This window comes from Peromyscus maniculatus, chromosome 21 (genome assembly GCF_049852395.1).
Source record: "Peromyscus maniculatus bairdii isolate BWxNUB_F1_BW_parent chromosome 21, HU_Pman_BW_mat_3.1, whole genome shotgun sequence".
NCBI lineage: Eukaryota > Metazoa > Chordata > Mammalia > Rodentia > Cricetidae > Peromyscus > Peromyscus maniculatus.
The window spans coordinates 10,053,378-10,081,257 of record NC_134872.1 but is presented as its reverse complement, the minus strand read 5'-3'; the positions used below and the strand labels follow the sequence as shown (position 1 = coordinate 10,081,257).

Below are 27,880 nucleotides of genomic sequence, written 5' to 3'. Positions count from 1 at the left end.
GCTCCTTCACACTCCCCACCTCTGTGGACTTTGCCATTCTCTTGCCCACACACACAGGCAGGGCCTCACTGAGGAGTCCTTCAGGGGAGGCTGGCTAGATGAGTATCTTGGGATAGTAGAGAACTGTACATGAACTGGGGGCCAGCCACGGCTATTTTTAGCTGGGACTCCGGGTCTTGACTTCTTGGCCTCTAGTAAAATTCAAGACTTGTGGCATTTTCTCCACTGGCCCCAAGGCTCTTCACCTATGTTGGTCACAAAACTTTGGGTCCTCCGGGAACACCGAGCCAATGGGGCTATGTATTTATTTGTCATAAGAAATGGTTGCACATGATTATAGAGAGCACATTATATAGGAGAGCCCATAGGTGGCTCCAGTTCAAGTCTGAAGAGAAGCAAGCAAAACACTACGGCTTGAAGGACTCTCAGGCAGAGGGTGAGTCCCCTCTAGCCGGCTTTTGGGTGTCCCCAGGCCCCCACCAGACTGAAGGAGCCCCCTCATCCTGGGGAAGCCCGTACCTCTCTCAGCTACCAATTCTGAGTTCATCCTGCTCACGCCACCACCCGAAGCGATGCCCACCCGAGCAGGTACCTCCTGGTTCAGACAAATTAACACACAGTATATCACACATTATTGGACGCTAATAGCAGTAGGGCTGCTGGTCTGTGTGATGGGGATGGCCACCACCAGGTCACACATGACACTGATTTCCACCCTGTTCCATCTTGGATCTGTTTTATAAGGAGACCCAATCAACCTTACGGAGATATGGTAGGGTCTTAACCACCACCATCAGCCATATGCTGAGGCCTCCAGCCTCCGGCTACATGAGACGCTTCATAGCAATGGATTCCCAACTCCGTCACCTGCAGCTCTGGCTAAGTTCTCAGTTACAAGTTCATAATAGCCACTGAGCAAGCGGGCCCAGGGAACCAGTGCTTCCAAACTCAGAGCGCTGAAGCCCACAGACTTTGAGGAGATTTGCTATACCATGATAGTGCCGGCTCCCTCTCCTCCCTCTCCCAAATGCCCTGCCATTGTGTGGAGGAAGGGCAGTCATGTTTGCTAAATATCTGCTTGTCTTTATTCACACTCCCTCACCTCCCTTGTGATTAGATTGGGATCACGTGACCAGCCATGGCCAATGAGCGTAGGGGCAGAAGTAATACATGTACCTTCTTGCCAAAATATTCCTGGGCTGTAGGCCACACTGCAATCTTCTACTCCCGCCGTGGGCCTCTGGAAAGTACATCTGTGAGGTGGCGTCACAAATAGGGGGATCAGGATCCCCCAGTGCAGGAAAAGCTGACCTGTCCCTATGGCCCTTTGGAGTGCACTGTAACAGCATGGAGCCATAGGTTTGGAGGTGTTGGTTACTGACTCATTACCCAGACTATCCTGACCAATCCACAGAAGATTACTGGGGTCACCAAAGCCCGCGTGTGCATGAGGCCCCTAGGAGGTGTTCCATCAGGAGAGCAGGCTCAGGTGGACCCGAGAGCCATCTAAGATGCTATCACAAAGCTCTAGGAAGAAGGCTGGCCGTGCCAGCAAGCTGTCCCATCCCTGCATTGTGACGGGCGGGCTGTGTGCATGAGGCAAGAGCCTGGTAAGAGACAGGTGAGTGAGGCAGGAGCAGGCACCTGGAGTCCCGACGCACCTCGTGCGCTCAGGAGGGAAGGCAGCTGCTCCAGCTTTTACAACGGGAGCAAAGGGTACTCTCTCCAGCAGGTAACCCTGTTCTAAGTGGTTCTTATAGAGCCAGAATCCCAGGCTAAGCCCCTATTGGAAACATTGTTCCAGGTCAGTCTGCAGTGAGCTCCTGTATGCGTGGGAGCTCTGACGGCTTGCGTTGGCCTCTCTCTCATCACGTTGTGGTTCAAGAGGCTGTGGAGACAGTACTGAGTCTCCATTCTCCAACTTCCTTTGTACCCAGCCAACAGGAACAACCCCCCCCCCCCCCCCCCCCCGCAAAAAAAAAATAGGACAGGAGAGGTAAAGTTGGGATGTGATGATTAATTTAATGGGTCGTTTGGGCTAGACTGTAGTACCCAGTGATTAGTCAGATGTTGTTTGGGAAGGTGTTTGCCAGATGTGATTCTCACCTGCTGTCAGTCAACTTGGTAAAGAGGATGAGCCTTCTGTGTTTGGCTGGGCGTGGCTCAGTCAGTAGAGACCGGAAGAGCAATCCATCCCCAGGCTTCCCCCAGGAAGGAATTTTGCCTTAAGACTCCTGCAGTCCCCGGCTCACCAGCCTGCCCTCAACCTGCCCTTAAAAGAAATAGATCTCACCTTCCATCATTCAGGTGTGCGTTCTGTCCTATGTGTCAGCGATTTGGCATCCGCACACCCAGCCAACCAGAGACGGGGACGGCCGGCATTCAGGCTGCTGTGGCCACACATGCAGACTTTGTTTCCTCATAATCATACTGAGCCGTGCAAGCTGATGCCTAACTTTGACACTGTGTGGAGGGAGCTTCAAAGCATGTGGGATGGCACTTGTGGGTCATGAGCAAATGCTGCCATTTTGCATATGTGACTTGGTCATCCGGCTGGCTGAGTCCAGGTATGTGAACCCACTCACAGATGGGGAGGGCCACCCAAGGTCTGTGGTCCATTTCTCTGGAGGTCCCTGTATCTAGTCTGTACTCCACGGGGCGAGGGCTTGCCAGTGTCCTTTGAGTAGAAACCATAGCTGCTGTCAGGCATCTCCAACTACTGGTCTCTGAGGCTCACAGGTCAGTACTTCTTAGACCTGACTTCACAGCTACCCCAGCCACACTGATACTTGAGGCAGCCCGAGTCCTCTGTGTGGGCTCTTTATGAAGAGCTACTCAGTGACCCCCGTGTGAACAGAATAGCAATTTCTTGCCTGTTCCTCTCCAGTTCTGCTCCCCACACAGGCCATCTGCCATGGAGGGGACTTCCCAGACCTTGGAAAGCTGTTGCATGTGGAAAAAACTCCACTGCCCCAGCGGCTGGTGAAGACTTCTAATCGAGACCCAACCAGAATGTTAGAAACACATCTTGGCGCTCTTCCCACTAAAGGCTGCTCTCCATAGCAGCTGGAAACACAGGCGGAAACAGGAAATCCAGGACCTTCCATGTTCCTTCAGGAGGAGAGCTGAGGCTTCTGCTGAGCGTGGCATGGGATGCAGGAGGACAGGGGTTTCTGTCCTGTGCCCTGGGGACTGTCTCCATGTCCAAATTGGGATGAAGCCAACCCAAGTCTGACCTGGGAAAGCCCCTGGGGGAATTTCCTCTCACATCCTGGCATGTGTTTCCTGGGGGAGGAAGTCCATAGCCTCTTCCTAGAGGGATTCCCCTTCCTGGGGACACCTCATCCACCTCCCCAAACCAGTCACTATGGAGACCATCTTACGGAGGCGGGGCTGGTTCCGCCTGGCTTCCCTGGGCCCTGGGGCCAGGACTGAAGGCAGGGCATCCTGACTTGCTGAGAAGTTCAAGGTTTGTTCATCACGGATTGTGTCTTTGTTCTGGTTTTGAACAGTATTGTGCTAAAATATTGTTGATCTTGATTAGTGAGGTTTTAGTGGCCTCTTTCATTTTGTCCCAAACAAGCGCCCGGTCTCTTCTTGCCTTCTGAGACGAGGGAGGGCAGGGAGTGGGATCTATGGCATTCACCCTGAATAACTTTGGGGTGTCTCTGACTTCATGGCCACCATCAGCAAGGACATGGGACATCCCAAGGCCCCCTGAGCTCATCAGGACTGTGCTTGAAGGTGTCAAAGTGGGTTCTGAACCCCACTGAGATCAACACTGGGTTGCCCCCCCCTGCGCCCGCCCCCCCCCCCACATCAGCTCAGTAAGCACTGGTGACTTCAAGGGACCTGACCTGTGTAGCAGGCTGGGACAGCTTGGTGGCTCAGCAGCTACAGGACAGAAACGGGCCCCCAGATCTGTGTCTGTCACGACCAGCATTTCTGTGGCAGGGCAAGATTGGAGGCTAGGTTATACTCTCGCAGAGGAAGCCTTGGCCCAGCTTGGGCAGAGGTCCAGACCATCATTTGGAAGGTCCTTAGGGCAACACCCCAATCTGGTCCCAGGTCCCTCACTGAAAAAGCCTCATGTTGCAGAGGCCGGCAGCCAAACATTAGGTAGGATACGGAGAATCCTATGGAAGAGAGGGGGGAAGGATTGTAGGAGCCAGAGGGGTCAAGGACATCACAAGAAAACCCACAGAACCAACTAACTCGGCTCGTAGGAGCTCACAGAGACCGAACCAACAACCAGGGAGCCTGCGTGGGATTGACCTAGGCCCTATACACCTATGACAGTTGTGACTCCTAACCGTGGGGACAGGACCTGTCTCTGACTCTGTTGCCTACTTTTGGGACCCTTTCCTCCTACTGGATTGCCTCATCCAGCCTTAGTAGAAGAGGAAGTGCCTAGGCTTCCTGCAACTTGATATACCGTGGCTGGCTGATATACATAGGAGGCCTGCCTGTATCTGAAGAGAAACAGTGGAGGAGGTGTGTGGGGGGGGGGCTGAATAGAGGGGGAGTAGGTGGGTAGAAGGGAATGGGTGGAGGTGGGGTGGGGGTATAGGGAAGGTGGGAGGAGAGGAATTGGGAAGAAGAGAGGGAGGGGAAACTTTGGTTGGGATGTAAAAACAAAAAATGAAAGAAAGAGAGAAAGAAAGAAAGAGAGAAAAAGAAAGAAAGAAAGAAAGAAGGAAAGAAAGAAAGAAAGAAAGAAAGAAAGAAAGAAAGAAAGAAGGAAGGAAGGAAGGAAGGAAGGAAGGAAGGAAGGAAGGAAGGAAGAAAAGAAAGGAAAGGAAGGGAGGGAGAGAGAGAGGAAGAGGGAGAGAGAGAGGGAGCCTCATGTGGTATGGAGCCCTTCCCACCACTATCTTCATGTGGTAGATGGTCTCAAGGTACCCAGAGGACACTCTCCTGTCTTGCCAGGATGCAGCCCCCACAGCCTGGCCTAGCCTGCAGAAATCCTCATCCGGGAGGCCCAGCTCTCCTCAGCTTAGCTCCCTCAGACAGGAAAGCCCCTGGCAGGGCCTTAGGAGAACCAGGCTCCAGGCCAACAGAGCTTGCTGGGGCTCGAGGGGGTGGGGCTGGTCATGCACACACCACAGCACACGAGCTTCCCAGGCCGATACATTCCACTCACACACAACTGGGAGCACACGCCAAAGACACACACCACAGATATAGAAACGTCATAGGCATACAAATTCTACACACACACACACACACACACACACACACACACACACACACACACACCATACCCCACACACTCATACCCACAAGGTCACAGCTTACGATTCCCTCACAGCACACCCAGGACAGGCTTTTGACGACAGCCATGTACACACAGCTGTGTCAAGCTTCTGCAGCTCTCCTCCTGGGCCCAGGTGGTATTGCTCCCTTCCTTGGTGCTGCCGGGCTCTCTGGGTGGGGGTGGGGCAGGCCAGTGCCCTGCTCGGCCCAGAAGACCCTGGGGTATGTGCCAGGCATTGCTGAGGCAGCTGGGGGACAGTAGCAAGTGGGTACAGGCAGACTCTCACTGGGGGCTCCTCTCACATCAGGAAAAGATAAAGCTCCTGCTGAGCCCAGAGAGGCCAAGTACTCAACCCAAAATGCACAGCACAGGAAGGCCTTCAGCACACTATACTACTGGCTTTGGGCCTTCCTGGACATGGGCTGGATAGTCACCTGGATTCGGTTGTGGCCAAACTCCCCTGTCCATTCATGGTCCTTCCTGCTTCCCAGTGCTATACCGGGAAGGTAGTGAGTGTCCTGTCCATATTGCAGACGGTTGCTGTGCAGCCAGCTGGTCCCTCTTCCTCATCTTCCAGACCATTTAGTAGAGACCGGGGGACCATGCCTCGCCCTCCCAGAGGCCCCTACTAGTCCCTCTAGACCACACACAGCCTCAGCCATGCTATTCTGGGTCCCTCCTCTTCCCTTTCCAAAGACAGACAGATGCCCCTGGCCACTTCCAGCCTCTCCTTTCCCACGTGGTACCCTAACCCTTGCACTTGCAGCCTCCCTGGGGTGGCTGTTCTCTCCCAGTGGTCCGGGTACACCCTCTCTCCCCGTGGACTTATCCCCTCCTCCACGGAAGGAGGTCACACTGATAACCAGGCTAGCACATGTGAAATCCTGCCATGTCCCCCCCCCCCCGCCCCCGCCCCGTGATCCATGATGGATGGGTCATATGTGGACATTAAAACCTCATGGATCTGATATGTACCCAGGTGGGCTCAAAAAAAAAAAAAAAGGGAAGCTGGAGAAGTCAGGTGAGGGCTTCGCTCGAGGATGAACCAGAGGTGATATGGGGCCAAGGGCGAGCTACGTGTGGGATTCTTTGCCATCCTCCTGCCGGGACCGCTCCAGCCCCCGGGGCCGCTGTTTCTAGTGTCTTCTTTCACCAGTGTCTGCTGGAATATTCGTGGCTGCAGTGGAACATGACTCAGAATGAGGAGAAGGGCTCCAGAGTGAGGACCACAGCTGTTCAGAGGGCTCTGGGCTCTCGCCAGGTCCTACGGTTTGAGCTGTTGATTACAAGGGGCTGCCGTGGCTTTGAGTTCCAGAGGCACTCACAACGGGAAGAGCAGCTTCTTGAGGCTTGAGGGAAGCTGACATGCCCCGTGTCTTGGCCAGAACGGAGTCCGGAGCTCACTCCTCTCCAGGCATTGCTGAAGGTGAGGACATCACCGTGGCGGGTCTGCCACATCCCTGGGCACACCATAGGTAGCTTCTTGGCATCCCTCTGCCCCCCACCACCACCACCTCACATTGTCTATGAAACCTTGTGGTACTCTGGCTTTGGTCCCATCCCAACCAGCAGTTTGTTCCAGAACATCAGAATAGAACTCTCGCAGTGACTTAAACCAAAGAGACACTAGATGACATTTGAGCCAGGGCTCTGAGACCCATCTTTTCCTCGGTGCCAAGGGTTGGTCAGCACAGAACAGTTTGGTCAGCCCTGAGCCCCGGGGACCACCTCGGCACCCAGGAAAGATGCTAACTGTGTCCCTTAACCTACAGAGCCTATGATGGCCAGGTGAGATCCCTGCTGTCACATTAGACTGTGACACATTCTGTGACAGAGCTGAGAGACAAGGCAAGATGCTCAACATCTCCATCCCCACCCCAGCTTCTTAAACTGCGGAGCTCAGTCACATACACCAAGAGACTAAATATGGAGGTCTCCAAAAACCTAGCAGCAGCGAAAGGTTTCTGGACGCTCAGTGACCAAAAGTCAACTCAAAAATCAAACAAATGAAGCATCCAAGGGGTTGCTGGCCGTGCCCGCCTGTATTACATCCTGTGACCACACTGTAGCTTTGGTCCTGGACACATTGTGTGCATGCTGCACCTTGCACACTGCGCCATGGAGCGTGGTGTTTTTAACGTGCACACAAACTTTTCTGCCTTTCAAAGAAACAATTATAGAAAATAAGGACTCTTAAAATCTCCCAACCATCACTCCTCAGCACATGCGTATGAATCAGTATTTGAGCTGGATTGGGATAAAATGTTTAATTTTGTAAACTGCTGTTTGGGTTGCTGATGTGAGTTTTGTGAAATATTCTTAAGTACATTCTGACTTGGAATCAGAGAGCAGACGGTTTAGGGAGGGTAGACACAAGCACCTGGGGTCTAGGCACCAGACCAGACAATAGCAAAGGCTATTCGGTAGGTGTGATGTCTGTTGGGTCTTAACTGTGTGAGAAAATGTGACTGCTTATTCAGTGTCAGTGACATGGATACCTTTCTTTAATTGGCCCTAGACCTAAGGCAAGAAATGCCTAGATGTTTTTATCCTTTCTGCCTCCCCAGGAGAACAAGACATAGAGTGGTTGCCTCCATGTGATTTGGCCACTGCTGTCAGAGGTCAGGCCTTTTTTAGCCACATTGACCCAGGGGAACAGTGGGGCCACCCTTGAGGAAATCAACTTAGCACCCCCGACCCTGCAGCCCACACTCACTGGTGGTGTTTTGCCTCTTCAGGAACACTTTCCATGAGTCTTCTGGACCCTCCCACTCATCCATCCATCCATCCATCCATCCATCCATCCATCCATCCATCCTCCATTCATTCACCATCCAACCATCATGCATCCATCCTCCATCCTCCATCCATCCTCCATCCACCCATCCATCCATCCATCCATCCATCCATCCATCCATCCTTTGGGGCAGTGACTGGGACCATGAGCCACTGAGAAGTGAGCTGGATCGGATGCAGCTTCTGGCAAATTCCCTGATTTTCTTCACTTCTTTTTGTCCACTGTGCTGTCTGCGAGTTCAGTGGCTCATCAGCATTTGTCAGAATAGATGTGTCCTGTGAGAGAAATAAATCCAGGTGGCTTTAGGCCTCTGGGGTCTTGATGCTATTTGTCATTTTAGCTGACTTGGCCTATGGTGACAAAAAGGCTCCACTATTCTCAACTTGTTCTGGAAAGGGAGGAATTGCTGGGTCACCTGTCTCTCCCTCTTTGTGTACTCAGTATAGACAAAGCCACCTGAAGGAGCCCTCCTGCAGGTCCCTCTAGGGGTCCTCCTGAGGCTTTCCCCAAACAATGCTGGAGTCTGCCTCTCTGGCTGACATTTCCCCACCCCAGTGGAGCTAGGCACCGAGGGACCCTCCTAAGCCCTGCATGATTGCTGTTCTGCTGACTGCCTTAGCACCTCCCTCCTCTGCATTCACTCCGAGCTACACAGCCCCGATCGCCCTCACCCTGCTGACTGCTGCTTCCTTTCCCCACCCACCTGACACCTCAGCTCTGTAAAGCTGCTGGGAGGATGTCTGGGGACCCTCCATCCTGCCTGTACTGCCGAACCGCGCTGTGTGCAATGGGAGCACGATCCATACCTGTGCTGAGGGGTGGCGCTCATCATGTCTGTACCACTGGGCTGCGGTGCGACGCAGGCCCACTGAGAGCATGCAGGAAAAAAGCAGTGGAATGGGGGTTCGTGTTTATTTTGCTGAGCAGCCAACGTAACCTTCTCCTTCCTGTTCCTGCAGCTGTAACTCACCTTCGGGCAACCAAGAAACTGTCAGTCCATGTGCCCTGTACTGTTCAGCAGCGGCAATCTCAGCATGCAGCCTGCAGCAACCCTACCCGTGGGTCCCCAGGGCTGGGCAGGAGGGACGGTGTCCTCATTGGTGCAATGGGGCAAGGTGGGTGAAAACGGTCCTGTGTCCCCTCAGCAGAAGCCTCAAAGCCTAGGCACCTTCCACCTCAAGCCTTGCTCTCATCCCTGTTACCTGTGATATGCTGGGGTATTGGTGAAATTTATTAAGGCAACTCCACGTAGTTAAAAGGGAGGTTTATTTTGTGGGGTAACTCTCACATGAAGGGATAGGCTACAGGGTCTGGGGAAGATGTAGCGCAGTCCGGCGGTGTTCTTTGGAGAACTCTGTTCGGTCTACCTCTAGCGTCCAGGGTCCAGGAACCGAGGGAAGGCGGCGCATTCGGATCTCGGGTCTTCAGGGTCCTCTCTCAACCCCGCCTTGTAAACGTGATAGTTACTGAAGCCTCAATGGGGGTTGGAACTTCCAGACCAAAGCTGGAATGGCTACCCACTACATGGGGGGGGGGGGGTCACTGCAACCCGCTTTCCCTCCACATAGCCATGCCCTGCCCAGGCACGCCCCTGGCCCCAGGCCCTCCACTATGGGTAAATGCGCAGGCAATGGTGTGGACTGGGGGCCTGTGAGAGGGAGCAGGTCTCTGCCTTCTGGAAAGGACAAGATGGTGCTTGTAAAGTAGGTTCTGTCTCCTCCCTCCTCTGTCTTCTCTCTCTCCCTCCCTCTCCCCCCTCTGTCTCTCTAGCTCCCTCTCTCCTCCCTCTTCCCCTCTCCCATCTTCCTCTTTTCCTTCCCACCCTCTGATGAAGTGCTAAGAAAGCTCTTGATGCTGGAACCTTGACCATGACCTTCAGCCTCCAGACTGTAAGAACTTCACTTGTTCCTCATAAATCACAGGTCGGGAGAGGTGTTCTGGTCCTGCAACTCTCATAGACTGGACCCGCCCCCCCCCCCCATCCCTTGGCCACCTTGGATGATGTCTCAGGCTTGGTAGGACAGGGATGCAGAGGCCCCGCCCCGTCCCTGGCCCACTACCCATAGCTCAGCTCATAACGCTGAAGTCACCACCGCTCCCGTCAGGACCTGCTGGCATTTGCTGCTCCTGAGAGGAGGGAGGCTGCTTGCTGGGGCAGGTGACATCCCTGTCCCTGTATGGGTAACTGTCGGGCGTCATTCAAGAAGCAGGTTGGGCCTGGGTACTACACAGGCTGGCAGAGGATTTTCAGGACAGCAAAACTTTGACCTTGGAGTAGGCCCCGGTGTGGCTATACCCCCTGACCTGACTCCGTTCCTCGTTACCTTGCTTCTCAGCAAGCCATCTGCCTCCTTTCTTTAGATGTTCAGGGAGCCACGGTCACCAGTGGAGGACTCTGACCACTAGTGGATCCAGATCTCAGAGACAGGAAGCATAATGGGAGCGGCAGGCCACCCCCCAGCAGACCCCTCCTGCTCCAGTGTGATGGCCTCAGAGTGGCCATGATACGTGGGAACGCAGAATTGAGCTTTCTGATTTGGGTTCGGCGGGGAGTTCACACTGATGGCTCCTCACTTCTGTGACACCTGCTATTGCGGCCATCCAGATCACAGATGGCTTCTGGAAGATTTTGCTGTACACAGAGCCCCCACCCACCCCCACTGCCACTGGCAGCACCACTCGGAGTCAGAGGTCCTAGCTGGAAAGTAGAAAGTTCCCGGGGTAAAAGCAGTGGCTTGGGCTGTGGGTTGCTCATCCAAATCTGACGCCTTGTGTGGAAACAAAACACCTCGACAGAGGTTTCCCCAAAGATGCTTTCCAAGGCTTGGCTGACGCCGCAACTGCTTTAGACTCTTGGTAGATTACGCCTTGTTCTGTGAAGAGGCCCCAGTGTCCAGGAGGACACTGCCACAGAGCTTGCAGAGAGCTAGCTGCCTGTCTGTTATTTGAGAAAAGCTGAGGCTGGTTTTTTTCTGGATTTCATCACGGGTGTGGCATTTCCGTCCACTTTGACTACTTTTCCAACCCTAAGTATATTCTGTGATTGGGATTCTGGGTGACATTCCTCTTCTTCTTCTTCTTCTTCTTCTTCTTCTTCTTCTTCTTCTTCTTCTTCTTCTTCTTCTTCTTCTTCTTCTTCTTCTCCTTCTTCCTTCTTCCTTCTTCCTTCTTCCTTCTTCCTTCTTCCTTCTTCCTTCTTCCTTCTTCCTTCTTCCTTCTTCCTTCTTCCTTCTTCCTTCTTCCTTCTCCTTCTCCTTCTCCTTCTCCTTCTCCTTCTCCTCCTCCTCCTCCTCCTTCCTTCTCCTTCTCCTTCTCCTTCTCCTTCTCCTTTTCTCCTTCTCCTTCTCCTTCTCCTCCTCCTCCTCCTTCTCCTTCCTCTTCCTCTTCCTCTTCTTTCTCCTCCTCCTCCTCTTCCTCTTCTTCCCTTCTTCTTCTTCTTCTTCTTCTTCTTCTTCTTCTTCTTCTTCTTCTTCTTCTTCTTCTTCTTCTTTTTTTGTTTTTTCAAAACAGGGTTTGTCTATGTAGCCTGGATCTCTCTCTGTAGACCAACCTGACCTCAAACTCAGAGATCCACCTGCCTCTGCCTCCCTAGTGCTGGGATTAAAGGTGTGCGCCACCACCTGGTGCTGAATTACTTTTCTTAAACAGATACTCAGCTTAAAGTGCCCCAACGTGAATAAGCATCGGCTCACTAAACCTGAATCCGCTGCTGCCCCAGCCCTGTGCAGTGGAGCAAGATGACCAGGGAAGCTTCTGGAAGGACTGAGAGGGCAGGAGAAGGGGTCTGGGAAGCCTCAGGAAGAGGAACGTGGTGCCTCTCGGTGAGGCATGGGGTGACACCTGGCCCTTTAACACTCCCTTTTCCTCTCCAAAAAACCCAACCACCCCAGCCCATGATCTGGTCCCCAGCACACACTCTTTACCTCAGTTTCCACCTCTGAGGTTCTCTGTTGGTATGGCTACCTGGAGAAAGGGCCTTTCAAGACCTTAGCTATAGCCCACAGCTTCTTAAGAGGCGTTCTGGGCCCCTCAGCTTCTTGGCTAGCACCTCCTATATATAGGTCTTGAGGACCCTGACATAGAGGTTCCTCTTCCTCCAGAGAGGCCAGAGGGAAGAGCAGCCCACATTGCTTAGAGCTTCTCCGCAACACTGGGCTCTAGGCTGGAGGACCACCCCGCCGAGCAAAAGAGCCGTGTGGAGTTCTCTGGACACCCATGGAAACTTGGGAAGCATGCAGGAGGGTCCCGGGGCAGTGTCTTCTGATTACAGGTAAACGGCAAATGACCGAAGCTTCCAGGGGGGTCTGTGAGCCCCAGTCTGCATGCACCCGCAGTTCTGCATGCAGAACTCTGCTTCCCTGTGCCCTGCAGACTCTTCTCTGGCCTGGCTTCTGTCCTAAAACTCCTGGCCTCTCATGTGGTTTGGAGGAGCCAAACTCATTTCCAGGGATCAAGCTAAACAGCTGGAGAGCCCAGGATGCCCCAGAGGAGCAGCCGAGGGGCCCAGCCTGGCAGTGCAGAGGCACCAGAGCAGGGAGGCAGGGCAGGCAGCGTGGGTTCTGTCCTCCAGAAACAATGGCTCCGTAGCCCTGGCAAGCCTCCTCCTTGATGGCTGTCCACTCTCTGTGTTTAGAACCACTCAGAACATAAACACGTACTCGCAGCTCTGCAGCCACATTTACACACCCACGTGAACAGGTGGGAACACACTGAGGCACAGAATCAACACCCCCCTCCCAGCTCTACCATGAGCACCCCCTGCCCCCAGACTATGCTACTTGCATGTGAAGTTTCAATTCTCTACAGTCAACAGTCACTGTTCCTGCTCCCTGGTGTCCCTCCAAGTGGGTCTATGTGCAAGTTATCATGGGTATTCTTGACCTGAGCGGCTAGCAGGTTGACCCTTGACACAGAATCGAGCCACAGCGTGCTGGTCTAACCGTCCCAACTGGAAACTCCCAAGTGACCATTTAGGAAGGTGCAGCCATAGGATGACAAAGACAGACAGACAGACACGAAACATGTTTGCCTCACATGGTGTCTCAAAACCAGTATGGGCACAGAAGTATTGGAGCGAGAGCAAGGCCCAGCGGCCCATTCACGTAAGCTCTCACAGGAAGCCATGGTGAATCAGGGGTGGAGGTGGGAATGGAGCACAGTGTGACCGAAGAGGGACGTTCAGGCTGGTGGCATGGCAAAGGGCTGTGTGCTCTGGCTGCCTCCACTTCTGTGCAGAGGTGTGGCCTGTGGGGGCGCTGGGCACCCAGGTCCGAGTGTTCTGGGGACTCTGGAGACACCCCTGGATAGGAACAGCTCTGGCGACCTTGGTTTGGCTCACCAGATGGCCTCACTGTGTAGATGGGAAACTGATGGGCTGGTCGCAGGGTGTAGGGACTTGAACTGGCTCGTTTTTTATGTCAGCTTGACATGGGTTAGAAACGTTTGAAATATGGAACCTCAATTGAGAAAATGCCCCCACCAGACTGGCCTACAAGCAAGCCTGTGGTGCATTTTCCTAATAGCGGTTGATGTGGGAGATCCCAGCTCACTGGGGGTACTGCCATCCCTGGGCAGGTGGTCCTGGGTTGTATCAGAAAGCGCAATAAGAAAGCCCAGGGGAGCAAGCCAGCAAGCGGCCTTCGCCCCGCCTCAGTTCCCGCCCCAGGTTCTTGCCTTGAGCTCCCACTCTGAGTTTCCCAAGTGATGGAGTGGGACCTGAGAGTTGCAAGCCAAAAACAAACCCTTTCCTCCCTGAGTTGATTTGATCGTGGTGTTTTATCACAGCAATAGCAACCCTAAGACAGGGCTGCATGCGGGAGTTTGCTATGGTGATTGGCAGCCACATTGAGGGACCTGCCTACACGGGTGTTCATATACAATGACCCCATGTGCAACTGAAGCATAGGACTGAGCCCTGAGCATGTGTCCTTGAGGTGCTGGGCCAGGGAAGCTGCTGGTTCTAGAAGGCTGGCAGCCCCCCCCCCCAACAAAGCCTCCTAGCAGTTTGGTATCATTGCCTGCCATTGTATTGCCTGCTGGGGTCCCATATAACTAGGAGGAGCCTGCCTAGCTCTGAAGACCCTGGGGACCCCTTAATTCCTGCCCTCTCTCCTCCAGTTCTGTCCTTTTCCAACTGTGAGGAGGGAGGGGCCGTGCTACCTGAGCTGTCGTGAGCCCATGTTTCATTTCTGGTGGCTGTGGGCATGCTGGCCTTTTGACCAGTGATGATTCACTTTAGAGACTTCTCGGACAGAGACCCTTGGCCTTCCAGCTCCTGCGGATCCCATGGAGCCAAAGCTTCCCATCCAGACCCCTCATCCTCTTTGAGCCCCACGTGATCATATGCTCGTCATCCTTCATGTGTCTGATTTACAGGCCTGCGCTCTACTCAGTTTAGCCGTGACCCCCCCGCAGCTCCACCATGAGCACTCCCTGCGCCCCCCCTGCCCCCCGCCTCCAGGCTATGCTACTTGCCTGTGAAGTTCCAATTCTCCACAGTCAACAGTCACTGTTCCTGCTCCCTGGTGTCCCTCCAAGTGGCTCTATGTGCAGGTTATCACGGGTATTCTGGACCTGAGCGGCTAGCAGCTTGAACCTGGCATCGCGGGCAATTCTGTGTTTCTATAAAGGGCTGAGACGACCCTAGTGCCATCAGGCAAGCAGGGCCACATCGGGGCCGGTGGCTGGGGAAGGTAGCATGGCTGCTGCTGCTGTCTGCAGAAAGAATAGAGTTTGAAGTTCTGTCCGTGATGACGTGGTAGGCCCAGCTCAGGGAATGTGGTAAAGCCTCCGGGCCACTCTACCCTCGTGGACACCTGTTCTGGCATCCACTCTGAGTACCAGCTTTGGGCTCTGCCCAGCTATGGAAAGGGGCAGAAGTCCTGTTGCCTGCTAGGGACCAACTCATATCACTGCTCAGCCTGAAAAGCTGGTGAGGAAGTGCTCTGGGTACTCCTTGCAGCCTTGTCTTTTCAGGGTGTCTTTCTTTCTTTCTTTCTTTCTTTCTTTCTTTCTTTCTTTCTTTCTTTCTTTCTTTCTTTCTTTCTTTCTTTCTTTCTTTATTTCTTTATTTCTTTATTTCTTTATTTCTTTATTTCTTTATTTCTTTATTTCTTTATTTCTTCCTTCCTTCCTTTTTCTTTTTCTTCTTCTTCTTTTTTTTTTGGTTTTTTGAGACAGGGTTTCTCTGTGTAGCTTTGCGCCTTTCCTAGAACTCACTCTGTTGCCCAGGCTGGCCTCGAACTCACAAAGATCCGCCTGCCTCTGCCTCCTGAGTGCTGGGATTAAAGGCGCGCGCCACCATCGCCCGGCTCAGGGTGTCTTTCCAGGACTGTGTGACAGACAGTGCCAAGCACTTGACTGGAGGGTTCGTCGAGTCCTCCGTCAGCAAGGAAGAGGGACCATGAGTCCCTGGGCAAGGGGAGGTGAATCAAGCTGCCTGACTTCAGCCCATGAGCTGGTGGGACAACTGCCCCAGCTGGATCTGGGCCTCAGCGGCAAGAAGGTGGTTCTGGAATGTTCTTCCAGTTACACATTGGCAGGTCTAACCCTGACCTGGCACTTGGAGGCTACTGGGAAGTTCGCAGCTAGTCCTCCACATGATGGTTTAAAGTGTAAGGAACTGAGGAGAGACAGCCCCAGAGCCCTAGGCTTGAAACCGGGTCTACATTCTACTCTGAGGGTGCAGGGAGATCTATGGAGAACAGAAGCCGGCCAGGCCAGCTGCTGGGGGGCTGGGGAGAAATATATCCCCATCCCTGTCCCTTTTCAGACAGTAGCCAGCCCAGGGAGGTCGGACCTCAGCAACCTGCAACCCAGGACAGTTACCAGTTCACTGTTAACATTCCATGCTTGTCTCAGAAGCTTTGGTTCCCCAGCTGAGACCCGGCAGGACTGGTGGGGGTCAGGCTCCTTGGGGACACTGCATCCCCAAGCCCAACTGACTGGAGGCAGAAGCCTGGAGAGAGGGAGCCGGGGGGGGGGGGGGGGGGGGGGAGGGTAAAGGCCGCCTCTGGAAGCAGAAACACTCCGGAAGCCTTGGATGCTGCTGCTGTTGCCATGGTAATGCTGGCTGCAGGGAATGGAGGGCAGGTGGGCCAGTAGCTGCCACTCAGCCTGGTTGTCAAGTCTTCTGAAGGCTCTCAGCCCCACATCGCTCCCTCCCATACCCCTTCCATTTCTCAAAGGTGTGTGAACCACATCACCTCCACTGCTTCCTCTGTGGAGACTCTCACTCCTAAAACACCCCAAGTAGAACACCTGACCGGCAGCCAATCAGAGCCATCTAACCGAGGGCTGACTCCGCCTCAGCCTCAGCCCATGCCAGAGGACACAGGGGTCAACATGAGCTCCATACTGCTCCAGGGTGAGACCACCTCTCAGAAAAGATGCCATTCTTTTCCTTTGGACTTAAAGCATGAAGGCTGCAAGGCTGAGCTGGCTGGGCCACCATGCAAAGATGTTTTTCTGGAAGTTGCACCCTCTTGGAGAAAAGCAGAGCCTCTTTACCAAGGGAGTTGTGATCTCCTGGGTCCAGCTGTGCCTGAAGCAAGTGTCGCTGGACCTCCAATTATGTGAGCTAACACTCGGCTTTTTCTTGCTAAAATCAGTTTGAGTTCTTTGGGTATATAGGGTGCACATGATGGGCTCCGGCCTGACACTTCCAATCCAGGAGGCCTGCAGGATGAGTCCCCCTCATGCACTCTCTCCCCAAACTTCTGCCTCTTCCAGGCTGCAGGGGAGCCTGCTGCATGGTGGACTCGGTGTCTTCTGAGGCAGTGCTGTGAAGATTTGGCTTCCTGGTGCTTCCTTGCCGTGAGGAGGCACTGAGGGGTCAATCTCAGCATCTATTGATGAGGATGCTGCAAAATCTGGAGCTGCCAGTCTCCCAGACTCTCAGAGGGGAACAAACACCAATGGGCCCTGAACCCAGCTTCCCTAGATCTTGGATCCCCAGCCTGAAGCAGCAGGGGCATCCACAGCATGGGGGGTGTCCAGGGAATCCCTGTCTCAACCATACCCACCTCTTACAGGAGACTCCCGGTACAGGTGGAGCAGATGGCTATGGTGGCCAGGGACAAAGGGACAGTGACCTGGAGCCCCACATTCCAGCTGTGCCTCAGAGAGTGTCAAGGGCACACTCTTAGCCGATAAGGCACAGAGCCAGTCTAGTCTTGAGCAGGCCAAGGATAGAGTCTGTGAGGCCGTCTATACAGGCCCTGGGCTTCCAGTGAGTGGCTTAGGGCTCTAAATGGTCACACCCATCTTACCAGAGTGGTCTCTCCCTGGGAGGTACAAGACGTCCAGCTGGAATGCTGTGCCAGCTGTGCTGACACAACAGGTGTGCCGCCGTGTGCCAAGCTCTAGGCTGGTACTAAAGACGAAGAAAAGCCTGTCTCCACTGCAACCCTCAGTTCCTCAGGGAGCAGTTCCTCAGGGCGAGTGGCCTCACTCACCCAAGCACACGTCAATCAAAGAGAGCTCTAGGGGGTCTTTGGGTGCCTGCATCACACTGGCACTGGCTGGGTGTTGTCATCAAGGACTGTCCGTGTGGATGAGAGCATCCCTAAGGTGAGCAGCTCCCAGAGGTCTCTCTCCCAAAGTGACCCTAAAACTAACTGCTGGATGAGCTCAGCTGTCGCCAGGTCCGTACCATACAATGCATTGTGTGCCATGTGCTCGGAGGAGCTGTGCCCTGGGGCCTCTGGGGACAAGGACAGCCATGGGAGCCTTGGGCTGCCCTGTAAGCCCTGCCTTATCACTCTTCACACAGGCTTTGCTGCAGTGACGACAGAGGTCACAGTGTCCCCAAGGTCACCGGGAACGCTCAGCAGGACTGGGTGGCTAGGTGCTCATATCAAGGTCCCTCGTGCTTTTCTGGTCTGACCTCGAGGCAACTGGTTCTCCTCAGGCCCAGCTCCCAACCCGAGCCGTGCCAGCCTCCCGTCCTTCACATCTTGCCTCGCTCTTGGAGCTGCAGATTCCAGGCTCAGGACAAAACAAAGTCTAAGGCTCCTTGAGCATTGGACAGCCCAAACTCTCTTCAGGCCACAGGTCAGATACCTAAGGTAGACAGTGCCCCCTGCCCCAAGGATTGTAGCACCTTCGCCCTATAGAGGAGGGTCACCGAGGCCTCCATGTGCCCCTTGCATAGCTCTTCTCGGTGGCCTCCACCTGCCTGCTCCCTCCAGAGCCTGGGCAAGGCTCCCACACCTCACATCCGAGCAGAGGGAGGATGTTGGTTCCCACAGAAACAGGCAAACATCCAATTTCATCTCTGCTTCTTCTCAAAGCCTATTACATGACAGGAACACCCCACAGGACAGAGACAGGCACAGACGAGGAAGAGGGGAGCCAGGGCGGTGCTGCAAAGAGAGCTCAGCATTTAAGCAGGAGTGGACGGGGAGGCCTGGGCAGCCATCGCAGGTGGGAGCAGAGCTCCAGAGTACACTCTCTGGAAGGAGCCCCTTCCTCCTCTCCGTGCGGGAGGATTTGTATCCCGTCCACCCTCTTCCTGGTGATAGCAAAGCTGTCCCCTGCTCAAGTGCATGCCAGAGCATTCTTCTGGACTGTCGGTTGCCTGGCACAGGAAATCCTATACCCATCGAAAGGTGGCATCTGGAGAGAGCACTTCAATGTGCACATGAACCTGGGGCTCCCGGCACACGCCAGCACGGTCGTGTCTCTGAGAAAGTTCTGCTGTTAAAATTCTGCCTGACTCTGCTGGCTTTCGTCTAACCTGACGTTTCTCAAGCCTAACAGAGAACCTGGTTTGTTTAATGTCACGTTTATTGACATCCATGGGATAAGCTGGTGTGTGGCTGCACCCAGAACTTCCTTGTGTGGAGAAACAGAAACCCCGAGTCACGTGACTGAGGAAGGGACACGGTGTCCTTGAGGGCAGGCTGCCCAAGCCCTGTGGGAGATGCTGCCGTGTGGGGGTCCTTGCTCATGCTGGGTCACTATGGAGGGGGCTCCTCTATATGGCAGCTCTCTCTCCACTCCTCCGCCACAGTGAGTCATGCATGATTCATTAATCTTAATGAAAATGCAAATGCACCGCCAGCCTTCTGCCTTAATTGAAGGCTGTTATGGGACCACGCTCTGGGCTTCTGGGCTGAGATGAACAGACGACCCTTTTAGCTTTCTTTGCCCGGAGTGGTACTATTGGCGGAGGCGGCGCAGACAGGCAGTTTGGTCCCTAAAGAAGAGACTGCCTCCCTCTCCCGCTCCAACACACATGCTCACCCTGGGCACACCATTCCAGCTGTGAACTCAGCCCAGCTGTCATTTCCTCTGCAGTACCTGGCCCTTGGGTCCCCTACTTGGCAAGGGAGGAAATGCTAATTAAGGCTTAGTTTCCTGCAAGAAAGAGTCCATTTCCTTCTTGCTGTCCTAACGCAGCCTCCAAGTGGGTCAGAGAGGCTTCCAGATTCCCAAAGAAGCCTTGTAGGAGAAAATTACCCCTAAGCAGCTGAGCCAGGCCCATGGGCAGTAGGAAGGACTGGGGGCCAAGCAGGGGAATGTTGGATCAAGAGTGGGCTCTTGGTCTCTCCCATCATCCCTCAGTGCCCTGAGTGATCCACAGAGGTGCCAGGATGCTGGAGCCTCTACCCACCTAACTGCCATCCCCTACCCTCCACCCCAGAAACTGAGCTGAGAATCACCTTTGTAGCCAAGGGAACTGGAGCTGATGTGGAGCCTGTTCAGGCAGCCTTCATGTCCGAGGGTTCCCCATTGTGGAGTCAACCAGCTGCAGATGGGAAATATTTGGGGCAAAATTACATCTGCATGAAGTATGTGCAGACCTTGTCCTCCATGTTTATTTCCCAAGCACTGGAGAGCAGCAGCCTCTTCCATGGTGTGTCTGTTGCGCTGTGTAGAGAAAGATGGTGGATATGCAGGGTAGATGGAGACCCATGCCATTCTCCACAAGGTCTTAAGCCATCAGAACTTGGCATCCTAGGAAACTCCTGGACCCAGACCCCGTGGTCACTGAATGGGAGCCTCCTCCTGCCCCATGTGGCCTGATACATACTGACAGTTTCCATTAAAGATATATGATCCAGCCCACAGATCACATTTAATCGATTACTTCTTATGATTTCATCACATATAATTAAATACTATAAAGGACGTTTCAAACCTGTCCCCTCGTTCTGCTTTCAGATAATCCAGTTCTGAGCTGACAACAACTAGGGAGCGAGGCATCATGCCGTTCCATCACCACTGTGCTTACATGGCTGACGCCAGGGCTGCCTGTCCTCACTGAGGACATCTTTTCGCCTCAGATGACAAGCAGAGGTGAGTCATTGCCATCCCGGGGTGAGATGTTCTGTCACAGAATGTTCTCCATGGTTGGACAAAGGCGAGCCTGCCAGGAACCATTTTCCTCATCAGCCTGACAGAAGAGGCTCTGAGGAGCCGTGCGCCTGGGAGTGTGTGTGCCGAGGAACGTGTGCTCAGCTGCAGATGGGAGCTCGGTACCGCCTAGCCTGCTGCCCTCTGTAGTGCCCAACCAGTTATTCTTTAATAGATATGTGTTATATATTACACGCACGTGCACGCGCGCGCGCACACACACACACACATGCACGCACGCACGCACGCACGCACGCACGCACGCACGCACGCACGCACACGGCACCCAGACTCACCACATGACTATTCCATTATTCTTTGCTTTGGAAGAGTGAAAAAGAGAAAGAGAAGGAAGGAAGAAAAGGAGACCCAGGAACTTTGGATCTCCTCGCCCACTTCCCATAGGTCACCTTGAGTAGGAGGTCCCTTAGCAAATTAGTTTGATGCCTGGGTTGTATGAAGCGTGGAGTTCCTGAACCTCAGTTGTACACAGGCTTGGACAGGCTTGTCTGGCTGGGAACTCCCTCCATCCCCTCTCGGCCTGTTCAGGTGCCATCACTAGACTCTCCTCCTGCCTTCGTGGTACCTCGTGTCCCCACTTGTCAAGACCAGTTCTCAGGATCTTCATGTACCTCTTACAGGTCCCGGAGCCACCTCAGCAGGAGCTGCATGCAGCTATGATGTGGCGCTGAACACAGTTTTTTTTTTTTTCTTCTAGTGTGTCTTTTTATTTATTTTTTATCAGCTTCTCACCGGCAACTCTAAGGCTTTGTATTTTATGCCACAAGTTTAATTTCTTGCTCACTTTGTCAACTGTCATTGTTCGTCCTGGGGCTGGGATGAAAATGCAGTGCCTACTGGAGGGAGTCACACAGTCCACATTTCTTGTGCCCCCACATTGTCAGCAGGGACTATCTGGCCCCACAGGCCACCAGCAGGACCTGGCAGTTATTCTCCCAAGGACAGAAGCAGGAGCCAAGGCCACAGGCAGCTTCTTTTCTCATAGGGACAACTAATCCTGTTGAACCCAGAGGCAGAAATTGCGTGGTGGGGATAAGAAAAGCCAAGGAGCTGCGGTGAGTCTGTCTTCTGTCCCTGGGGATGTATGGATGTAAGGTCTCGAGCAGAACAGAAGCTGAGACCACTGTTCCCTTCTATAGCTTGATCTCTGGACTGTGACTGAAACCCGCGTGGGCTCTCCCAGCCACTGTCCTAAGGACTATTCAAGGGACACTAGTGGGATCCTTAACTTAGATGGACTCATGTTTGTTAAGCACATTTGGAACCTCTGTCCACCTGTGTGATGTCCCATTTGGACCAAGACTGCTTCCTGTCCTGGGTTCTTCTTTGCCAGAATCATGGAAGATGCCCTGTTTCAGTCAATGGAGGCTGAGAATCATGGGAGATGCCCAGCTGTTCAATGGGTGCTGAACTGATTCTACACGGCTCTCTCTCTCACCTAGATGTGTTGGGTGATTGGGAGGGGTAGGGTTGGCAGCTGCCTGATGTGCCTCTCTGAGTCTGTACCCAGCACCCACCCCAGTCCTGCTCTAGAGTCACAGAAAGCACAGGAGTCACTGGAAGGTCGGTGGTGATGCTGGGGACACACATTTTGTAGTGTTTGATGGAGAGATTCAGCTAAGGAGATCCAGGTGACCAGGGGAGGGAAGGCTCTGGTGTCATGTCAGCAGTCCCTTGTCTCTCATGGCAGCTGAGCTGACATCTCGAACAGGCTGGCGTCTTTAGAACAAACTGCACAAACCCGAGACTCTGGCCCAAGAACAAAGAGAAATGAGCCCCAGAGCCACATCCAGGAAGCCCGCAGCCCAGAGGGGAAGAGTCCGAGATAATGAAGACAGGCCAGCATCAGTTATGCTCAGGTGGCAGCATGCTGGGGCAGGTCCTGTGGCCAGGAACCACTCTTGCCATCCTCCTGGTGACTGTCAAGGGCCCCAGCTTGAGCAAGATTTTTATGGGATTACCTTTGTTGCAGTGTATCACAAAAAAAAAAGTCCACGGGGGTGCCCCCCGCTCTTCAGAAAACAGACCACAAAATGCCCATCTTCCTACTCAAATGAATTAAAAGAGACTTCATTTTCCCAGTGGACTCCTTTTTTTTTTTTTTTTCTTTTAATTGCAATAAAAGAAAGCCTGTAATTTGCCAGACAACTCTGCTAGCCCCCTCCTCTAGTGCGAGTGTGCTGGCCGCACGATCATGCTTCTTTTACAAAACGAGGCTTCGTCTCAGGCGCACACCAGGGCTTGGAACAAAGTGCCCTTTAGAGCTCCGAAGCCCAAGCGACTGCACCATGGCTGACGCACAGCCAGGCGGATGGCGGCGTGGTGCAGATGGAGGGTGCCCACCCGCTGGCTGTGTCGCCCCTGGGCTTCTGGAGAGTGGCTGGCGGAGGAAACAACAGATGGGAAGGCTGGTGCTCTGCTCCTCAGAAGAGCAATTCTTGCTTCTGGCGGGAGGAAGGTGGGGTGCCACTACCCCAACAGGGGCATGCGACTGTGCAGAGGGTCACTGAGCAGCTGACGTGAGGAGAGCGAGGATGACGCCACCGGTGACGGCTGATGAGGGACCGTCATGCAATACGAATTGAGAGGGAAGAAAAGGTCTGTGAGGGAACACACCCGGTGCGAGCCGCCCTCCCCACCCCAGGACATCTTCAACGTGGAAAACAAATGGAGACGTGGGAGCGGTGATTCACAACGCTAAATGGTGCCTGAATTAAGCAGGGGAGGGCACTTGCCTGCGTTGCGGGTTGTCAGTGTTTTCAAGAGGATCCACTGCCCCGAAGTCCTTTGTGTCTTTTGCTCACTGGGGGTTCATCTTGTGCAAGGAGACAAAGCAGGTTATGGGTGGGTCCTGGGGGGTTGGAAACTGCAAATGTTTCATTAGGAGGCAGCCACCAGCTCCCTGCCTAGGACAGGGCTGGTTAAGTAAGAGTGGGCTTTAAAAAACTCTCATACCATTGTCAAACAAAGCAACCAGGACTTCAGGTCCTGTAATGGCTGCCCCTCCTCCCTGCTCGCCAAGGGACCAACCCCAGGTCCTCACTAAGACCTTGTCTGCTCAACACACGAGCTGGGCCAGCTCTCCAGAATCCAAGCAGGCCAGCCCTGCTCTCTTACCCTAAAGGAGAAGTCCACAGCTCCAAGGATTGTCACCAAAAACCCAATAAAACCCAGGACTTAGAACCCCAAGAAGGATTCTGCTGCTGAGCTGACCCGGGTGGACTCTTGTCTGTCATCCATAGTGCCGTGCTTGCTCTTTGATGGAGGACTCTGTAAGGGGCCACTTCGTCCCCTCCGCACCACTGTGGTAGAGCACCCTCACCAGCAGGTGTGAGCACTGTCTGTCACCCCACTGCTGCTGGGTTCCATCTTTTGTTGATACTTGAAGGAAGACAATGCTGTTTGCTTCCATCCATTGGACTCGGCGGTACAAGCTGCTCCTGTGGTCACACACATCCAGTGTCTCTAGGACCCCAGGCCTAGCCTCACTCTGCTGGATTATCATCTAAAGGACAAGGATGGCCAGGGCATTCGAGATGGGGTTGGGTGTTGGAGTCACAGTTCCCAGGGAAGGGGAAACTGAATCTCTCTTGGAAAGAGATCTGGATGGGTCAGATGATGGAATCTGGCTCCAGCTCTCCTTGAGGTATAGTCAAGTTGTCTATCCATGTTGGATTCTGTCCCCACCTCTGTGAAATGGGAGGGGCTGAACAGGCATGGTGCCATCTTAGGACCTAAGGAGACAGCTTCTTTTAATACGTGGAATTGGCTAGTTTTGTTTATAAGTAAAGAGAGATGTGGAAGAAGTGGTACCCAGGCCACTTCAAGACCCCTAGTCGGGGCAGGATAGAGATGCTGCAGTCACTCAGAGCCACCCAGGCCTCCTGCAGAGCTATCTGTGACATCCCATGTTCCTGGTGACTAAGGTCCTAGGGGACTCTGTGCAGGGGGGTCTGATGGCCTGGGCAGGAAGTGGGCGTTGTTTGTAGATGTTGAGACAGAGGAGAAGAAGGCCACTGAGGGCTCTCTCTGCCTGGGCTTGTTAGATCTGCTTCTCAACAGCTGTGTGTGCCCTCCCCTGTGCAGAGGCGAAAACCGAGGCACACAGAGGTCACAAAGCTGACAACATGGGATGTCACTCAGAGATGGATCCTCAAAGGAGACCCTGTGGCCACCAAGGCAAGGTTGACTTCAGTGTGTGCTTTCCAGATGTCCAGATACCTACATCTCCCCTGAGAGTCCCATGATACTTGACTTGTGTTTCAGGAAAGCCAAAGGTAAGCATGTACCTGCCGCATGTGGGTCTAGTCCTTGTACCCATGAGTACATGGGCAAAGAAGCTGGGCCATGTCACTGCTGGTAAAAGATTTTTTTTTTCTTCTGTAACTCTAAGCACCTAAAGAATGCTGCGGTCACACAAGCCAGTTCATTTATTAGGATAAAAGCACAAGGAAATGACCTTGTTCAGGGACCTTGGGCATGGCCTCTGCTGGGAATGGAATGGCAATGAGTTGACTCCTCATCCCAGTGAGTGACAGGGAAGGCCTGGGGCACAGGGCACAGCCGGGCATGCTGCTCCCTTTTGAGAAGTCCTGAGAGTCAGGGCCTGAAGTCACACAGCTGGGCCGCAGGAAGTGGATCTCTGGGTCTGTAAATCTGTCTAGGAGCCAGCAAGTTGCCCCCACTCCAGGCTGGACCTCTGCCTGCCTTGAATTCCTGCTTTCCAAGCCTCAGCTTCCTCATTTGCTGCCAACACCTGGGCAGGTTTTCTGATGCTCCAGGCCTTCCTCATTGGTCTGGGCCACCTCCCAGACCCCAGGATGTAACAGAAGTACCAAGATATGTTTCCTTCTTTGTACCTCCAAGATGCAATACAAACTCTCCTGTGCACACGTCCCTGGTGGCTCTGTACCCTGCTCTTCTTTTTCTATGAGGACACTAGGCAGATTGGATCAGATGCTCCCCCCTCCCTCTACAGGGACTCTAGGTTACCTGAATTACCCCCCAAAAGCTCTGTGTCCAGGTAAGTGTGGTGGCGCACGCCTTTAATCCTAGCACTCCAGGAAGCAGAGGCAGGCAGATCTCTGAGAGTTTGCGTCCAACCTGGTCTACAGAATGAGTTCCAGGACAACCAGGGCTACACAGAGAAACCCTGCCTTGAAAACAAACGAACAAACAAACAGACAGACAGACAAACAAAAAGCCCTGTGTACAAACAGTCATACTCTGAGGCACTGGGGATTAAGAAGGAAACATGAATTTGAGGGGCACATAATTCACCCACAACAGCCTGGGGTCAATTCTTGCAATGAATCACCTTCACAAGATCTCTCCCCAGGCTCTGCTTCCTGGGGAACACAGACTGAGAGTGACCCGCCCTGCCCCCCAGCTTCCAGTAGAAGAGGGACAATCCCTCCATTCCTTGGTGTAGGGTAGGTCAACTAGCTGCCTGGAGATGACCTCCTGGGGTGTTCACCTATAGCTGCTGGCACTCCCAGGAGACAGATTGTAAGTCAGGAAGAAACGGACAGGAGACCTGGGATGAGGTAATGGGGTGCAGCCCATGCTTCCCAGTATTTAAAAATGTGGCGTTGTCCAGAAACTGCCCCCACGTGTCCTTTTGTTGATTGAAATGTATGCTCCCCATTAACAATTGAAATCAGGGCTGAGGCTGTAGTTCAGTTGGTGGAGTGCTTATCTGGATGTGTGAAGTTCTGAGTTCAGTCCCCAGTGATCCCTAAGCCAGACAGGGATCAGATAGGTGGTTTAAGCCAGTCTCCCAGCACTCAGGAGGCAGAGGCAGGAGGATCAGCAGTTCAAGGTCATCCTTGGCTACCCAGTGAGTTCATGGCTAGCCTGTGCTTTGTAAGACCCTGTCTCAAAGGAAGGAAGGAGGGGAAGGCGGGAAGGAGGGAAAGAGGAAGAAATAGTTTAATATAAATAATTTGCTCCTCAACTTTCTTGACAAGAGTCCTCTTTGGATTCCTGGTAAATCAGAGGAACAAAGGAATTATAAATGACAGGAATGGGAAGAAAACCACTCCACAGACTCGCCCCGGGGGCTTCTCTAGCTGGCGTGGGGAGCTGCCGGTGAAGCTGAATCCTTCAGCCTTCCCAGACTCAGCCAGGGTCATCAGGAGTCAGGGCTCCCTGCAGCGTCCAGCCCCAGAGCCAACTCCACATGTGATAACAAACAGTTTAATTAACCTCTCAGCTTTTTCCATCTGTGTGGCAGGACTCCAAATACTTGCCACTGGGAAGCCATGAATGGACGCCTTCCACCAGGACGGACCACAGCAAAGCTGCAGTGCCGTGAGCAGTGTGAAGGGAGCTGACTATAGTCTGCTCGCACGGTCCTAGCAGATGTGCCTCATCCACACCCTTAGACACCCCGTGCACCCTCCTGAGTCCTGGGTAGATCCCTCAAAGCTTCACCCACACAGTGCAGTGGTCTGTGGGGCCCAGGTCCTGGCAAGTTTTGACTTCCTCTTTCTGCAAGTAGGGGCGGAGGGGGGGGCTGCTGGGTCCCCCTTCTCCAAGGCAGCAGGGTGCTCAGCGGGAATCCAGCCTTACTAATTGCCTTTTAATAAATGGGTTATTTTTTAAATAGGTAAGTTGTCTGTCTGCATTTAATTAATAGTGACTAGTTACTGATGCAACCCATTTATTTGAGATGAGCTCTTACTTCTGTGAGAAACCCAGCACCCTCCACTTTATTATTTGGGTCAGAAGTGACACACACAGCACATGGAAGGCTGACAGGTGGGTCCTAGTCCTGATCTGCCACATTTGGTCACTGTACTCAAATTCAACCTCTAAGATTTTGCTAAGGGTTCAGTTACTTACAGTTAAACACTGCAGGACCTTAGATAGAGCGTTCCAGACTCCAAGGATGTCGTAAATAGCTAGAAGTGGCATTACCCCCAGCTGGCCCTTTCAAGTACGGAGTAAGGGTTGGGGAGGGTCATATGAGAAGTTGGGGACCTGCAGCCAGAGTGAGCTATGAGGGTTTGTCTGTCACCTGTGTGTGGGGGTCTGTGTATTTTGGTGTCAGGGAGGATGGGGGGGGGGGAGAAAGGCAAAAAGCAGTGGGTACCATACTCTTAGGTGGGCTCACAGACAAAACATCTGGTCGGGACCCACAGATGGTGCTGCCCCCAGGAGCGGTTAAGCCTGGCTCTCAGCAAAGCTTCAGCCTCAAGTCTAACACCAAGAACTTGAAGCCACATTCCAGCAGGTGACCTACTTGTCAAGATGCACATTTGTGTGCATGTGCGAGCCTGTGTATACAGGTGCGTGCACAGCGCATGTGTATACTTGCATCGGGAGGCCAAAAGCCAGCTTGGATGCCTTCCTCGACTGATTTTCACCCTTTTTTGGTATTTTGGCAGTCTCTCGCTGAACCTGGAGCTCACCAATCCAACTAGTCTGAATGAAACACATTA

General features: G+C 53.4%; 1 long non-coding RNA gene across 2 annotated transcripts; it reads left to right on the top strand.

Moving 5' to 3' along the window:
* Positions 1-1,619: 1,619 nt before the first annotated feature.
* Positions 1,620-27,039, top strand: LOC143270034 (uncharacterized). Of its 2 annotated transcripts, XR_013046892.1 has the most exons (8): positions 1,620-1,732; positions 6,414-6,683; positions 9,014-9,169; positions 11,703-11,875; positions 12,155-12,324; positions 20,223-20,357; positions 21,421-21,490; positions 24,522-27,039. It is a non-coding gene; the product is annotated as an uncharacterized LOC143270034 (long non-coding RNA). The 2 variants fall into 2 exon arrangements; XR_013046891.1 differs by lacking the exon at positions 24,522-27,039 and having other exon boundaries at positions 1,624-1,732; positions 21,323-22,512.
* The last annotated feature ends 841 nt before the right edge of the window (positions 27,040-27,880 follow it).